Source organism: Lissotriton helveticus, chromosome 7, assembly GCF_964261635.1.
Source record: "Lissotriton helveticus chromosome 7, aLisHel1.1, whole genome shotgun sequence".
Taxonomy (NCBI): Eukaryota; Metazoa; Chordata; class Amphibia; order Caudata; family Salamandridae; genus Lissotriton; species Lissotriton helveticus.
The window spans coordinates 1,102,572,274-1,102,590,568 of NC_136068.1; the positions used below are offsets into that span (position 1 = coordinate 1,102,572,274).

General features: G+C 47.5%; 1 pseudogene; it reads left to right on the forward strand.

The window, feature by feature from the left end:
• The first annotated feature begins 4,954 nt into the window (after positions 1–4,954).
• LOC144771045 (28S ribosomal RNA) lies at positions 4,955–15,841 on the forward strand (annotated as a pseudogene).
• The last annotated feature ends 2,454 nt before the right edge of the window (positions 15,842–18,295 follow it).

Consider the following 18,295-nt stretch of genomic DNA (forward strand, 5'->3'; position numbering starts at 1 on the left):
CTTCCAGTTAGTGGTTGAAATGGGTGTGAAACCAATAATGGATATGGTATAATAGATACCGGAAAACTATACATTTCTGAAAAATAGACCGCATTCTGAATTCAGCATGGGTCCTTTGTGTAGACCCTTCAAGATTTTCCTATAGAAAGGAACAGTTGAAATAGAAGAATATTGAACTTAAGCTGAAAAAAACAGCCATTTGTGCCTACATTTTCACTTGTATCGTCTAAATATGGTAGAAACCCAAGGTCCCCAGAGCCAATAACTGAGTTGCACCTTGAAATGGTTTTTCATTGTGTGCAGGGTATACAGTAATTAATTTGGTAAAATATCAAGAGTTCAAAATAGGTTTCAAGGAAACCTATGTATATCTGAAATGGGAACAATATATGGTGTTTAGAAGCAGTGGTCATTTGTACATCTCTAAATTTGTGGGTACCCATATTAGCAGGTGAATGAGAGGGTATTGTTCAAAATGACTTATTTCTTACACACTGTCTTACATTTGGGAAGCTAAAATGCATAGAATGACAAACGGTAATAATACATGTTCTGCTCTTGTGTTCCACTATATCTCCCGATAAAAATGATACCTCACTTGTGTGGGTAGGCCTAGTGCTTGCAACATGAAATGGCCCAAAATGCAATGTGGACACATCACATTTTTCCACTGAAAACTGATACTTTTTTGTAATGTGCCTAGCGGTGGATTAGTTCAGCCAGCACCTATGAAAACTAGCAAACCTGTATATTTTTTAAAATTAGACAACTAGGAGAATCTAGGATGGGGTGTATTGTGTGGCTCCCACCAGGTTTTGTTACCCAGAATCCCTTGCAAAGCTCAAACATAGTAAAAAAAAAAACACACATTTTCCTCACATTTCTGTGATGGAAAGTTCCGGAATCTGTGAGGAGCCACAACTTACACCCACCCAGCATTTCCCCAAGTCTGCTGATAGAAATGGTACCTCACTTGTGTGGGTAGGTCTAGTGCCTGCGACAGGAAACGCCCCAAAATACAACGTGGACACATCAAAATGTTTTCAATGAAAATGGACCCTTTTTTGCAATGTCCCTAGCTGTGGATTTTTGCCCTTAGCTCAGTCGGCACCTAGGTAAACCTAGCAAACCTGTACATTTTGAAAAGTAGACATCCAGGGAAATCCAGTATGGGGTGACTTGTGTGGTTCTCACCAGATTCTGTTACCCAGAATTCCCTGCAAATCTCAAACTTAAAAAACAAACAAACCTCTTTTCCTCCTATTTCTGTGATGTAAAGGTCTGGAATCTGAGGGCAGCCACAAACTTCGACCCACCCAGCCTTCCCCCAAGTCTGCAGATAAAAATGGTACCTCACTTGTGTGGGTAGGCCTAGTGCCTGCAACAGGAAATGGCCAAAACCTTATTGTGGAGACATCAAAATTATGGTTTCGCAAGGGAGTCATCTGCATTTTTGGTCCTGGGCTCGGCACCACCTAGGGAAACCTACAAAACTCTGGAAACTGGACACCCAGTGGAGTCCAGGGATGTGTGGCCTGTGTGGATCTCCCAACGGCTTCTTACCTAGAAGCCCCTGCAAACCTCAAATTTAGCTAAAAAGTCAGATTCTCCTCACATTTCTGTGTAGGAAAGTTGTGAGATCACCACACTGGCATGAATTTCCCACCACCCAGCGTTCCCCTCAGTCTCCCAATAAAAGTGATACCTCACTTGTGCGGGTGCCCAAAGCAGTGTCAGCCTAAAACACATGGAAAAAACCTGCCCTTTTGGACCCACTTTGATTCCCTACAGTTTTTCATGTTATACGTTTTTCGGTTCTCTGCTTTTAGGCACCCATACAAGTGAGGTATTCTTTTTCCAGGAGACTAAGGGAAACACTGGGTGGGGGGAAATTTGTGCTAGTGCAGTGATCCGACAAATTTTCCACACATAAATGTGAGAAAAGTGTGAATTGTTAGCTAAATTTGAGGTTTGCAGGGTATTCTGGGTAATAAAACGCTTGAGGGCCCACGCAAGATGCACTGCCAGCCAAGCGCCATACATGCACACCACCAGCCACGCTCCATCCACACACACCGCCAGCCAAGGACCATCCAAGCACATCGCCAGCCAAGTGCCTGTCCACGCACATCGCCAGCCAAGTAACAGTCCACGCACATCGCTAGACATGTTCCATCCACGCAGACTGCTAGCCAAGCGACAGTCCACGCACCCTGCCAGCCAAGCACTAGTCCACAGACACTGCCAGATAAGCACAAGTCCACACACACCGCCAGCAAAATGCAGGTTCACACACAGCCAGCCAAACGCCAGTAAACACAGACCGTCACCCAAACTCCAGTTCACATACACAGAAACTTTTGATAGTGTCTAGTGGTTTTCTGTCCCCCTTGGGAGCAGATGTGCCTTAAAATATCGCTGATCTGCCCCCAAAGTAGCCAAAATGTGTTTGCAAAAAAAAGGGGAGCAACCCCCACTCCCTAACATGCCCATAGACATATCTCTGGTGCCTAGTGGGCTTTCTGCCTCCCCACGGGGGGCAGAAAGACTGCCCCTTGTTTGTTGGAGGATGGGGGCATTGGCATACCCATTGTGGGCAGCCCTTACCCCTCTTTTATTAAAAAAAAAACATCCTCCCTGGTCTCTAGTGGGATTTCTGCCCTCCCGGGGGCAGATCAAGGGCTATTGCTCCCATCTGCACCTCAGGGGAGGGCAGAAAGACTGTGGTAAATCTTTGGGAGGTGTGGGGGCATCATAGTGCCGATTTAGGGCAGCCCCACCCCTAAGTACTAAAAAAAAAACCTGGTGTCTAGTGGGCTGCCTGCCCTGTAATAACCCCCAATAGCCTACTGGGGGGGGGGGGGGGAGAAACACTCTCCTTTTTATGTTGGTGGATGGGGGCATTGACATGCCCATTGTGGACAGCCTCACACTCTTTTATACATTTTTTTAAAATCCCTGGTATCTAGTGAGTTTTCTGCCCTGGGGGTTGGGGGGGGGGGATTGGGGGCTAATGCCCCATCTGCACCCGGGGGGGGAGGGCAAAAAGACTGTGGCAAATTAATCCCCAAGGGTTAAATAAAAATAATTCCTGGTGTCTAGTGTGCTTTCTGCCCCCCCCACCCCCACCCCCGCACGGAGGTTGATTGGGGGCTACTGCCTCCATCTACCTCCCAAGGGGGGGCAAAAAGACTGAATATGGCCATATACTAATGGGGTAGCAAAGGCCCTTGCCCAAGGGGCCGCTTCCCCCTGCCTTGTGTCTAGTGTGGTAGATCCCTGCATGGGGATCCTCCTCCTGTGGCGATCCCCAAACAGGGATCCACTAGGGAAGGGCATCAATAGAAAGGGAAGATTCTCCTATTTCCAAAAATACATCTCCCATGTGTTTCGGTGCTAGGGGGCTGAGATAGCCCCACGAGCACCGAAGCAGTGAAACTGAAATGATCTGATTGGCTCATTTCAGTTTATGTTTTAATATAATGATGCCAGCGTGCCATGTTTGCAATCATCATTACATTGAGAGTAAAAAATCCCTCGGGAGGTTAGGGAAGCTCTTGAAACTGGCGGGGGCCCCTGCAAAGGGCAGGGAGGGGGCCCCCTATGCTCCGGACCCAGTCAGGAGCTCTCAGGCTCACCACTGCATAGTGCTGGAGGGGGAGCCCTGGAGTTCAGAGGCCCCCCCCATACTGCAGGAGCTATTGTTACAACACTGGCCCTGAGCTGAGTCCGCGCTGAACTGTTCTGCGTCGGCTCATTTGCATTATGTCCGGGTATTCACCATCACGTTGTGTTTGACAGAGCAGGGTCCATTCAGGCCCTGTGCTTTCAATCACATTCACACCATCATGTGCATTTGTGCAAACACAGGAATCAAGGCAGTCCGCTGACAGCGGCAGTTAAGAAAGCCATGGGCGGTTAGAAGTTTAAAATGGCTTTAATCCCACCTGAGTCTTTTGCGTGAGTGTCTGATTATGTCTCTGTGTGTGCCTGCTTGCATGTGTATGCTTTTGTGTGAGAGAAAAGCGAGAGGGAGACAATCGGGACACCCTCCTCGGGAGGTATTTTAAAGGAAATGTATGGAATGCTTTGTGTGTGCATGTCTGTTTGTTTCTTTCTGTGCGTGTGCACACTCAATAATATATATTATTGTGCCATGCAACAAAAAATAATAGTAGAGAGGCTGCAAATGTTACAAAACAAGGAAATGTTAACTCATCAACACATTTGCCTTTCATTTAATGCAACGAGTTAACATGTTTTTACATAAATGCATTTCTCATGTGTTTTGGTATGTGCTGCAATTAAGCCATTAAGTATCATCATGTCTTGCCCTTAGCCCCGCCCCTAGTCTCGCTCACTTGCCACACCTCTAGATCATTTGAATGAGTACCTGCACTTATTTTTTCCTGTTTAAAGCAATGCTTCACATGATTCCGTTTTCAGATTCTCAAGCTGCCATGGAAGTCTGAATGAGGGCTCGTTAAAAGCTTGAATCCAGGTCAAGACTCCACGAGGCCCGATACATTGTCTTGAATGTCCCCCTATGTTACTGGATGTGCACAGATTGCAAGAAAGGATGGTGCTCAGGCTAGCCCAGTGTGAGAACCACTGAGACCTGAATCTGTGTCCTTGGAGTTGAAGCCCCAGCCATGGGCTCTGTCCCATTGCCTGCTGTGTCACTTGGAGCCCGGGACAGGGATGCGCAGGTCTAAGGAGGCCTCCCTTGCTTGGGCGGGGTAAGAAGCGCTAACCAGGTCAGAGCCACAGCTGGCCAGTTTGGAAGCCCACAGCCCTGGGCTCCCATCTCTGGCCTGCCGTGTCACAAAGTGCCCGGTACAGGGTACTGCAGGCCCCTCTACCCGACTAGTCTGTGTTCAAAAGCGCTGCCCAGGCCCCGGATCAGAGCCTCAGAGGAATTGATACAGCTCCCCTATACTTCAGCATCAGACTATGATATCAGATTAGACGCCTGACCCGCTAAATTCAAGCATATTATATAGTGGAGGAAAATAAACTAGCCAGGATTCCCTCAATAATGGCAAGTGAAGAAGGAAGAGCCCAGCACCATATCCCCACCCGGCAGTGCATGCACCAGGCAGTGCATGTAGGAAATGTGACGTACAGAAGGACGACTCCCCGGTGTTGCTCATGGGCCTGAGTCCTTTTGAACAAGGCTTATCCCGTGGATGGTGTTAGCCCTGTAGCAGCCCCCGTGCGCCAGGATTGTATCTTCTTGGAGTCTGGTTGCTTGGGGTTGTACCCCAAAGTGGGTGCTAAACACTATCTAAGGATAAATAAGGCCATGCGATCGATAGCAAATAACTACAGTAAGAGAATGTTAAAAAGAACTTTGAAGAAAGAGTACAAGAGGGCCTGAAATTGTTGAGCGCTAAACGGGTGGAGGGTTCAACATGGTGGGAAGGTTGGTCACCTGTTTAGGGCGCATTACCTCAGTGGGACCATCGCCTGGGCACACCCGGCCCAGCAGGGTGCATTTCCTCTGTGGTAGTGTGCTGCAACTGTCTCCAGGTCAGCTGTGAAGGATTAGGGGTGGCAGGTGGCTCTCTGCTCTTTTTTATTTTTTTTATTTATACAGCGCACGAATACCAGACGGTGTCTTGGCACTAGAAGCAGAACCAGAAGGGCAAGCTGGATCACTATTCAAGGAACAGCCAGATCTTAATGGCCTTCCTGAACAGTGTTAAGGAGGGAAGATTTCTGATTGTAAGAGGAAGGGAGTTCCAGAGCTTTGTAGCTCCTATCGCAAAGCTTCAGCCGCCCCCCCCGTTTGATTTAAAGACTCTTTGAGTGCAGATCAACTTTGCCCCTTGAGATCTGAGGCATCTGTTTGGCGAGTGCCAATGTAGTGACCTCCTCAGGAATTGAGGACCATTCCCATGAAGTACCTTGTATGTAATGCACAAGGTTTTGAATTTGATACAACTCTGAATTGGCAGCTAGTGCAAAGTCTGGAGGTGTTTGCCCACGGACTGCTCTTGTGGAGAGTGTTACAGTCCCACCGGCAGCAGCTTTGCCAAGGGAGGTTGACCAACTCTGTGCCCTTCCCTGGCAACTGCCCCATCCCTTCTTATAGTATGCCAGGGCAGGGAAAGAGGACTAGTGTAGCTCTAGGTGTGAATGTCAACTGGGGCGAGCTGTGCACAGTGTGCCCTGACTGGGCTGGGATGTTCCACCAGAAGAGTAGGACCACGCTGGGTGCCAGGGGTCTGCGGCAATTTTGGTTAACCACCTGACCCATCTTGAAACATGGACCAAGGAGTCTAACATGTGCATGAGTTGGAGGGCAGATCGAAAACCTGTGGGGCAATCAAGGTGAGGGCTGGTGTGCACTGACAGAGGAGGGATCTTGCAATGTCCTCGCAGCAGACACACCACCGACCCATCTCACCTGCTTTGTCGGGTAGGTGGAGCATGAGCATGTGTGATAAGACCCTAGAGATGGTGAACTATCCACCGAGACTTACAAGACATCGAAGACAAATTGCACACATTCGAAAGTAGGGCGGCCCCAGACCCCACGGCAAAACTGGATCTCCAAGAGGCCTGCATTAAATATGCGGAACTATTGGACCAACTGCGTGTAATAGACCACCGTACTTACTTACACAAAACGCACGCAGAATCAGACAGACCAGGCACACAATTGGCACGGATCCTTTGAAATGCCCCCTCCACCATGCCTATTATGGAAATTTGGTCGCCACAACATACCAGGGCCATTACACAAACAGACATTAACAAAGCCTTCTATGACCATTACAGGCCGCTTTACACAGCCCCACCACTGGTTGACCACCTAGAGTTTAATGCCTTCCTAGAAACAGTAGAACTCCCGCAGGTGTCTGATGAGAACAAAATAATGATAGCTGAACCTATAATGCTGGCAGAAATAAAAGCTGCAATCAAGGGCCTTCCCAATAACAAAACCCCAGGTCTAGATGGCCTGCCTGCAGAGTTTTATGTCACCTACATGCAGTGCTTAATTTGTAAAATATTAATTCCAGGTGCTCAAAAGTTTATAGGAGGCCACTCCCACTTTCCCCAGCTCCGCCCACCTCCTCCACTGGCTCCACCCTCTTACTCTATTGGCTCCACCCACATCCTCAACTGGTACTGCTGAAAGCCAGATGTAATACCCAATCTGAATTTCAGCTAGGGACAGTGGCGTAACAAAAGTTGAGGGGGCCCCCCTGCCAGGTACACAGAGGGGCCCGCTCTGGATTTAATCCGGAGCTCTCAGGCCTGTGTTCTGTGATGAGGGGGCCCCTGCAGCTCGGGGTGGAAATTGGGAAATTGTGGAAAATTGGGCTTCAGAAAATATTTACAATTTGCACATCACCAAGTAATGTGTCTTGCTTAATTGTGCTCCTATTAAAATCATTGTTTTCATCATTCTTCAGATTACAAACCAATGTGCTTCACTTTTCTAAATGCTGATATACTTTTGAAATATTTGTGCAGTTCCTTTACAGATAGTTTGTTTTACAAAAGCCACTAACTTTACTTTCACAGAAATAAAAGTAAACACCACTCTCCATTAAAAAAGAATAAACAGCACTTTGTCAGGCAACATAGGCTGCCATTTTACCTGTCTTTGAACGCACAGCAAATGTTACAAGATGAAAAGAAAAAAGCAAAGGCATTATATTGGCCATTCCGAATTTGAATTCTACCCTGATTGTTTTGGGCATGCCGGAGCAGCATCCACACCCCTATTCCCAGCACCACTGGCCCATACCAGAAAGCATGGCAATGGCACACACTAAGGGTCCGATTAGGAAAGTCCGTCCGCCATCCTGTCGTGGCAAGGGATCGTCCGCCATAATGGCAGAGGTCCTGTGCGTCGAATTAGGATGCACCCGCCACAGTGGCGGGTGCATCCTGCATTTTTAACATTGCGGCGGGCGGTGCTGAAAGCACCGCCCGCCGCAATGCTAAAAATATATGTTGTGCGTTTCAAAGCACAACATGACAGGCACCGCGTGGTGCCTGCCATGTTGTACTTTGAAACGCAGGGGGGTACCATAGGTACCCCCCATGTGCACCCCCCCCTTCACCCTAGGGGCCCGCAACAGGCCCCCAAAGCAAAGACCGTATGCCTTTCCAGGCATTCCCCAAAGCTCATCCTAATATGGCTGGCGGTGTCTGATAGACACCGCCACCATATTTGACCTTTTCTGCCACGGTCGCAAGGCGACCGCGGTGGAAAAGCGGCGGACGGTCTTCCCATCAGCCGCGGACCCCCCAGCCATGCTAATGTGGCGGTGGGTCATTTGAGTGAGAATGGCGGACGGATTGCCCCCGCCGGGCCGGCGGTGGCTACCGCCAGCCCGGTGGGGGCAATCCGTCCGCCATCCTAATCGGCCCCTAAGTATGGACATTGCAAACTTAGCAGGTTTTACTCACCACCACCAGTCTGCTCTGCCTGTGCCGCCCGCTGCCCTCGTGGCTCGATGACACTGGAGGAAGCCCAACACAGTCTGGGTCCAAAACTGGAGGTCACTTTGCCTCAGAACAGAAGCACCCAGGGAGCCCTGTGCATGTGTACAAGATAAGGGGTAGCCAGCGAGGGATTACATATCTGAAGTGAGGGGCTCCTGCATATTGCTGAGAGAAATTACTGGGGAGTCCAGGTATGAATTTGCATATAATTTAAAGCTAATGCTCTCGTGCCACCCAGAGCATCAGCATTAAATAATATGCAAATGCATGCTGTGGAGACGGCTAGGGCAGAGGCCACGGAGACAGGGCAGATCAACCACACTAGGGCAGTCAAATGTGTAGAGCTTTTCGCTACCAGATTGAATGACGGCCCTGCGGAATGGGGTGATGTTTATTTATTTATTTTTAAAAGCAGTGCAGGCTTCAGCACGTGTGAAGCGCGTGCACGCTGAGCCTGCGCTCTACAATGGGCTTGCTGTTGGCGCCGACCGGATGGGAGAAGGAGGGCTGGCAGCATCATGGACTTGGTGCAGACTGTAGAGTGCAGACTGTCAGAGTGGCCTTCTGATTTTGTTACTGTGGGCTGATTTTGCCACGCAATAGGCCAGTAGCGGCCCATGGAGGGAGTTCCGTGGGGTGGTGAGGCAGGGTGGGGGAGGGGCAGGGTGGGGGTAGTGAACTTCAGCTCACGGCCGACCGGAGTAATGTAAAGAAAAGAATAAATACAACAAATTTCATTGCGCGTGCTGAAACGCATTTGGCCTTTGGCTCTATCGGGGCACATGCACGCACCGTCCATCTCCGCTAACGTCAACATGCACTCAACGAGAACAGGACATTGACAGATCACTATCAGACAAAGAATGGGCAACGATTTTAGTGTACCCAAAACGAGTGTCCCGCAATACCCGTTTTAAATTCATCCAGTATATGATAATGCAGAGAGGGTACCTGACCACGCATAAAATAGATGCCCTAACCAGGATGTAGATCTTTTACAAATGCTTTGGTCCTGCCCTAGCCTAGGGAGATACTGGTATGGAATAACTGCTACCTTAATGGAATTCGTGGGAGACACGGGATGGCACACAGTAGAGACAAGTATACTAGGGTTATATAGAAGGCGAAAAGAGCACAAAGTGTGAGCAAAGTTCACGGATTTGGTTTTGCTCCTTGCAAAGCGAGGTGTTACTAGGAGGTGGAAATCCCCTGTAGCCCCTACACTGCTTAGTTGGAAGGAAGAGGTGGAAAAAAGGGGACTGGCGGAAAGCGTAGTTATCCAAAGAGAGGAAAAAAGAGGCCTTAGAAAGGAGTTGATTGCAATGAGTTGGGACCTCTTGTTGGAATCTTTTGTGGCCGACACCTTCACTCCATAAGGCCCTATAAATATCATCACACTCCGCCACTAGTCCCTTGCCAGGACAAGAACCCCCAGTTTCGGAACCGAGACACGGGGATTGCCATGATCAGACTTCCCCAGGTCTCAATTCACTCTCATTCTACGAAGTACCTACCAGACTGGACAGACATCCCACTTTCAGCTTCTACAAACTAGGCTTTTAATCACAACCCTGCAGAGTTAAGTTTCTCACATTCCGGGATGGCCCGTCACAGGGGAGGGGGATGGGGAGTTTGCAAAAATGTATATTACTGGCTATATCTTGATGCAGGAGAATAGTACAATTGTTGTGATAGCAGGATGGGAAGAGATGCCATATCAGGACGTAAGCTGACCAGCCGGGTCCCAAATGAGACAAGATTATAAAGGTGGCACCAGGTTAGGATGTGATGTAACAGTATGCGATTTATTTCACCATCATGTATATATATATGAGTTCCTGCTATACAGATACCAATTTCTTGAATTTACTTTTTTCATGTAGTGTAACTGGAGAAAATTAATACAATTTGTTAAAAGAAAAAAAAAGGGATGGTGAACTTTTCCTGGGAAGTGCGAAGCCAGAGGACAATCTGGTGGAGGTACGTAGCAGCCCTGACCTGCCAATCGCGTTCTTCCAACCTGGGTATAGTGGTGAAAGTCTAATCAAAGCATCTAGTAGCTGGTTACCGAAGTTTCCCTCAGGATAGCTGGCACTCAGAAAGCCCAGTTTTATCTGGTAAAGCAAATGATTAAAGGTGTTGGGGCCAAAACAATCTCAACCTATTCTCAAACTTTACATGGGTAAGAAGCCCAGCTCAATGGCATGGAGCTGGGCATCAATGGCAACTGCCTCGTGGAGCACTTTTGGTAAGCAGAACTGGGGCTGCAGGATGAACCGAATGCCAGATTAAGGCACCCACTGCTGACACTCATCAGACCCTAGAAAAGGTGTTGGTTGATGTAGGCGGCAGGATGGTGGCTATGGAAGTTGGAATTCGCTAAGGAGTGTTTAACTGCTCACCAGCCTAACCAACTGGTCCTGAAAATGGATGGCACTGGAGCGTCAGACGCTGAGAGTGGTGTGGGCTATAAGTAGGAGGGCCACTGCTGTGTGCATAGAAGCCTGGGTTAAGGCAAGGACTGGGTGGGGCCACCGCAGGTGCAGAACTTGGCAATAGTAGCAAATATTCAAACGAGAACTTTGAAGGCCAAAGTGGAGAAGGGTAAACATCTAAGAGATGGACAAATGATATTCAGACTGAACGGATAATGACCTCTGTTTCCTTCAGCCTTCGCGGTGTCCAGTGCATTAACGCAAATGATCCTGGAGAAGCTGAATGGGGATCCGGGGAAGAGTTTTATTTTCTTTGTGAAAGGCAGGGCACCTGGAATGGGTTCACATGAGAGGGGTCCAAGCCTTGGAAAACATCACAGTTCCGGCGATATCCGGTGAGCATTCACTGACCTTGAAAATCCAAGAGAGATGGTGTCAATCTCACGCTGGGCTGTACCCATATCTGCAGCTGGTCTCCAAGGTGAACAGCCTCTGGTATGTTGGAACAATGTAGGTAAGGGAAGTTGGCAAGACCGTTCCGTAACTTTGGGAAAAGGATTAGCTGTAAAGGTTGAGTCGGTCGGTCTGGGGTGCGAAGCGGGACTAGACGCATGTCATAGATGGGCAATGCAATGCCCTCCAAGGCGGCGGCATCTCTGGATGTGAGCAGGGCCCTTCCTGTGGTTCACCCTAGCTACAGTGGGGACCTCTCTCATGCCCCTCCCTAAGACATAGGCCAAGCATTCTGCCTCGGCCGACACCCAGCAGGTGACTTAGAACTGGTGCAGACTAGGGGAATCTGACTGTTTAATAATTAAAACGAAGCATGATAAAATCCCATGGTGGGTGTTGGCACTATTTGATTTCTGCCCAGTGCTCTGAATGTCAAATTGAAGAAATTCAATGAAGTGCAGGTAAACAGCGGGAGTAATTATGACTCTCATAACCTCTTCACAGTCATAGAGGCCATTTACCTCCAAATGATCCCACTGTAAACTATCTCTATACCACTATACTCTTTGAGGAGAAGTCTATAGAGATAGGCCACACAAGATTATATCATGGCTGTGAGCATGATAGCAAGAAATGGAGCAGCTAACTATCTCATTTCCAGATGGGATAGTTCCTGGATATTGAAAGCCCCACTAAGATGGCAAAAGGAGGTGCTGTCTTTTCCATAAATTGCTAACCTCCTTACAGATATAGTCAACTCTACACCTTGATCTAACAACACAACAAATAGCAAGGAACCGAACCACACAGTATCACCCTGTTCCCTCTCCATACTAATAGACAATGCAGCTGATATCAATTAGAGGTGGGGGGTATATATAAAAGTACCTTTCCTGCTTGCCACCACCATCTTCTGCTTCTGCCCCTCGCTGCTCCTCTGCTCCTGGCCTGGCACTACAATTCCCATGAGCACAGACTCCCAAACCCCACTCAATCCCAGCGCTTCTCTTATGTTATTACTCCCAGCATAAGAGAAGCACCAGGATTGGGTGGGGCGGGCCAGTATTGCCCTCTAGTATGGTCTGGGAGCCTGTGCCCCTGAGCAAGGAGATCTCCAAGGAACAACCTGGATATATTCGAGTGCACTTGTCGGTTTGGCTGGCCGTGGACGCCCAGCCAAACCAACTTGTCCCTTTTCAGTGCCTACCAATCCTCCCCCCCTGCTGTGTGGTGCTGCAGAATGGCCCCGCTCGGAGGACTGGAAGTAAAAATAAAATTACAATAAAGTCATTTTAATGTTATTTAACTTTATTTCTGACTGCTGCATTTCAGCAGTGTGGTGAGGCTCCTCCGCCATAGCAGAGGAGCATCCCCTGAGACAATGAGGAAACCTTAGACCTCAGTTGAAACATTTAATTTATAACCTCATCATCCAAGAGCGCACAATAGCATTGAGATTTGAAAAACTGCCAGATGTGTACGAGATCAAGGATAAATCCAATGACAAGCAAAGTGATTTTACCAAAAAAGCCACATACTGGAAATATTTCAACGAAAAATACAACTACGATTTGTGTGAAGACATAATGGGAACTTTCATAGAACTTAGAAAACATGTCTCTAATAAACAAAAATGATGCTACCTAAAAACGTATTGCTCAAAATGCGATATGGAAGCCCATTTCCACAACTTTGCACGTCACTGTGCAAAATGCAAACATAGAATAAAAAAGGCTGACAATTCCTCTGTAGCTTCTGTGACCTCAGATTCAGAACAACAATGTGACTATCGCAACATGAAAACAAGCACATCCAAAAGCACTTAATGATGCAGCTTTAGCAAGCAGCAAACCATCCAAACTATTCTCAAAAGAAGAAATACTGCTGCTAGCTGAATTGCAAAAAGTGTATGGAAGCAAATAAAATATAAATGCCCTCATGCTTCTGTTTTTCGATAATACAAATAGGAAGCAAAATGCAGAGAAAAACGGCGATAGAAGAGAAAAAAGCAAAAAAAAAATAGCAAAGGATGTGCAGCAAGCATCCAACAATATTGAAAGTGACTCCAATGAAAACCTGAACTATCCGTGGAAATAACAAAAGAAAGGCGTAAAGACTTTATCAACTGAAAAAGAACACCTAAAATCACTAATATTCATCATCTAAATGGCAGAATATCAGAAGTTCAAAAATATTTTTTTAAATCCACAGCATCATGAAACCGCTATGGACCTGATGGATGAAATTGTGATTAATATCAGAAAATACCAGTAATAAAAGTCCAAAGCCAGTCAATCATAATTTACATACAAATGAAACTGGTAATGAGCCTATGAGTACTGCCCAAGAGGAGCCTCAGAGTGTCCCAGTCCAAAATAACATACGAAAAAAGATAAGAGAAATGAAAGGCTTGATAAAACGCATAAGAAAAGATATGCAAAACCAAAGGACAGCTATATGAAATATGAGGCAATTTCAAAAAAGACAAAAAGAAAATTGCCAGAATAATCACAGACGGTGCAGAAGATGCCACTCGCCAAACCAGTTCTGATGATATCTTTCAATACTGCAAAGATATTATTGCAAAAGAGAATAAGAAAAACCCGAAATTCATCCCTAGTGCCAGAATACAGGAAGAATGGGACTTCAAATGAATATGTAAAGAAATTACACTTCTTGAAATGACAGAAGCATTTGAAAACTAACTTAAACAAAGCATTAAGACCTGAAAATATTTGCTTAAATGATTTATATAGTGTTCACAAAAAGAACCAAAGCTGCTCCCCAAAATATTATCAACTTGGTTAATTATGCCTTGTTATGTAATTAGTGATATGCATGAATGGATGAATAGATACCCACTGGCCCTTCCTACAATCTACTGAAACTACAGCTATAGGAACAGCTTGGGAGAATCAGCGAGGAAATAAATCTCTGTTGAGCTTGACTCTAGTCTGGCAGTATGAAGAGACATGAGAGTTGTAAGATAAGTAGGAGGACATCGAGCCACGGGTCAAATACTATTACTTTTTTTTTTTTTTTCAGTTTCCTGGTGAGGCGGGCGTGAGCCCCATGGGGCTCTTGCTACTGGCTCCGAGTGCCCGATGTCCAAAGGGTGTGACCCTATCTGGGGACATAGCAGGTGGGTAGTTTGACTGGTTTGGTACACCTGTGAAACAATAATGCACATGTCCTAAGGTGAGCTCAGTGAGGACATAATCCTCTACGGAGCAGAAGGGCAGATAGATCGCTTGATCTCAAGTTCCACTATGAATACAGACGCTGATTGCGCAAACTCATGATCCGTTCTTACCTTTTGGGTTTCAACAGGAGCGTCAGAAAAGTTACCAGAGAGATAACTGGCTTGTGGCGGCCAAGCGTTCATACAAATGTCACTTTTTGATCCTTCGATTGTCGGCAGTGGCGGCTCCTCTGCTAAGGCGGAGGTGCATTGCCTCACTGTTTTTTAGCACTGTCAATTAAAGAAACATAAAATGATAATAACTGGGTGTTATTAACATTGTAAGTCTCCCTGCTGCGGCAGCTCTGTGAAAAGGTGGGGCTGCTCTGCTCTCAGAGCAGGGCAGGGGAGGATTGGCTTGCCCATTGTAAATTCACATGAATGCTTGTCCTGCTGTCCAAGGCCGGTCAAACATTCATGCGCACTTTGCATGTTCTCCACACAGGCTGCATTACAGCCTGGGTGGAGAACATGCCCAGGCCTCCAGTTCCTGGCTGAGTGCTGAACCACGGTGCTCATACCAATCACACCACCGCATTGCAGCGTTGTGATTGGCTATGGGTAGCCTGGGAGCCGGGTGCTTCCTGCTTTCCTGTTCTGGCCTGAAGAGACGACGGAGGAGAGAGGGGGAGGAACTCAGCAATCAGGTAAGTTTTTTTCTTTTTTTTTTAATCCCCTCCCACCCAATCCCGATCTGTGCTGGCCACCACAGATTTTTGGCTCTTCCTATCATTGTGAAGTAGAATTTACCAAGCATAAGGTTGTTCACCAACTAATAGGGAATGTGAGCTTTGTTTAGATCATCGTAAAATATGTTAGTTTCACCCTACTGATGATGTGCTGTTTCATTAGTAATCCTGCTCAGTACAAGAGTAATCACAGGTTCAGACATTTGGTGTATGTGCTTGGCTGAAGAGCCAATTAATTGAAACTACCATCTGTGGGATTATGATGAATGTCTGTAAGTCAGAACGCTCCCTAAACCGTAACGATACCCAGTGCCTTGGAGCCTCGGTTGGCCTGGGATAGCTGGCCTCTGGGCTGGTGCATATAACTGCATGCTCGGGGACTGGAGTACAGATGCAAGGGGGCCACCTGCACCACCCTGCGTGTACTGCATGTTTGAGGGGCATTGGATGCTAAATCATGTGTAAATGACCTGATTCTGGGCCATAGTTTCGTAAGTAGCAGACCAGCTACCTTGCTGCAATCTATTGAAAGCCATTCTCTAAGCCAAGCTTTTGTCTCCATCTGGGAGTGCTCATTCCCCCCCACAGGTCCCTCTGCCACCAAGCCAGTGGCAGAGACGGGGGGTGGGACCTTGTAGGAAAGTAGGATCTGCTTTCATTGTTACCCCCACTTTTGTGCCTGGTATCAGTGTGTTTTTGACCTGGTCTGCTGGGTTACTGCTAATCAGGTCCCTAGCAACTGAACTTTCTCCCCTAAATTGCCATGGTAAGTACTTTGTTACCTCACAATTTGCTATTTGTGTCCCCTTATAAGTCCCAAGTATATGGTACTCGGGTACTCAGGGCATAGGTACACCAGGGGTATCCCATGAGCTGCAGCATGTATTGTGTCACCCATGGGAGTCCACTTAAACTGCGACTACGGGCCTGCCATTGTAGCCTGTGTGACCTCTTGCTTGCACGTCTCACAACAGATATAAGTTTCCTTATATCTGAGGAAACTGCACTTAAAACTTATAAGTCACCCCTATGGCAGTCTTTTCAGTCCTGAGGGCAGGGTGCTGGGTTAAAAGTGTGAGGGTGCCCTGCAGGAGCAGGACACCCATACAAACATCTGAGTCGATTCTCTAGGCTTTGTAAGTGTGGGCAGACATTTTAAGACATATAGTGGACAGCAGTCATTACAAGATGTCTAACTATATAATGGCTGCACCAAACCCAGCGGTGTCAAACATGCTAGAATCATACCCCAACACCAATTCCAGTGTTGAAAGTATGATCCCATGTACTGGGGGGCCCTTTGGGGACCACCTGTACTCCGGGTAACAGCCTTTCAGGTTCTGCCAGCAAGCTAGTGCTGCTGCCAAACACAGACATGATTCTGCCCTCCTGCTGCTGAGCCAAGCTTGAGCAGGGTAAGGTAGAAAAATAGGTTTCCTGCCACAGACTTAGTGTATTGGGCTGGGGTGGGGGCACTTGTCAGCACCACCAGAATGCTTTGAAGGGCACATTTGGTGCCCTCCTTGCATACTCCTGGTTGAACCAATTCAGGAACACTTGGTTCTCACTCTTGCTCGAAACTGGACAAAGGACATGGGAGTATCTTCCCCTCTCTGAGAGGGAACCCAGAGTCATCCAAACCCTTTCCTTAGGGCACTTAAGGTCTCGACTAGGGGTGGATCCTCAGAGTTGTCATGGGATTAGACTCAACCCTAAAATTACATTGCTCTGTTCGATCGTCTGGACATTTGGACTTCGTTGGACTTTGACTGGAACCGAGACTGCATCAAGGAAGACTTTGGCTGCTCCTGGTCTCGCTGTTCTTCAAGTCTTCTTCGTCTTCTGTGTCTGTGCTTCATCCAGGTTCTCCAGAAGACATGTGGGCATCAAGGACATCTAAAGAAATCTCCCTTGGACTGAAGGAGTCACTCCCCTGCATCTACAGGCACCAAAACAAAGCTGACTGGTCTCCTGCTCCTGTCATCCTAATGACTTCCTGAGGTCCAGCAACACAGGTGGTAGTTCTGCTGCTCTCTAGAGGCCTGATCTGTCTTCTCAGCAATTTTGAGTACAGTATCCTTTGTCGAGGCTGCTTGAACCAAACCCCTGTGCACCCCGTCGACTTGCCGTTGCCAAAGCTTTTTGGCTCTGCAATTCAAAGATCTTCAGACTACAAGCTCAAGCCTCCATCACCCCACTTACTGAAGAACAGATTCCTCCCTGCATCTCTTGCAGCATGGGTCTCTGACTTTGTTGAGCTGCTTGGGGTCTCTTGCAATTCCTGTATCTTCAGCCTGTAGGTCCTCTTGAGGGTCTTCCTTTCCTTCAGGGGGCTACCCTGGTTGCTTGGGCCTGCCCTGACTCTCCTGATCTTGGTGAATCCCTTCGGTCTTGCTGGTCACAATGGATGCTCCTTTTTGTTCTCCATGCCAGTTGCGGCTACCAAGGCTTGCTGGTGCTCCCGCTAGACACTGACCACCTAGACACAGACATCCAACTTGGGACAGCTAGTGTATGGCTCCTGGTCTTCCTCAATATCACCTGGACCTCTAAGCTGCAGTGACAAGGTCACCATCATCTCATCTGAACCTCCCAATATCGGTGGGCATTGTGCTTCCGTGCCTCCTGATCACCTCTGAGTGGCATAGACTCTGTCCCCTCTGCTTGTAGGTTTTTCAATTCCAGAATCCACCCTTGGATTCCAACGGACTCCTTCACAAACTTCTCCAGATGCATCTTCCTCGATGTCTCCAGTTGTTGTCTATGACAGGTACCGACCTGACTTCACCCCTATGCACCCGGCTTTCCTGATGCAGGTAACCTGGTTCCGAGATCATCCATGGGTGGGGTGGCACTTCAACCTTCTGTCTGCAAAAGGGTTTCTTCAGGGTCCTCCAGGAAGGGTCCTTTTTCTTTACAACTGCAACTGCAACTTCTCCTTTGACTTCCATTGGGCACTTGGTTGTGTTCCCTCTCTGCACACATCCTCAATGGGGTTCCTGGGTACTTAC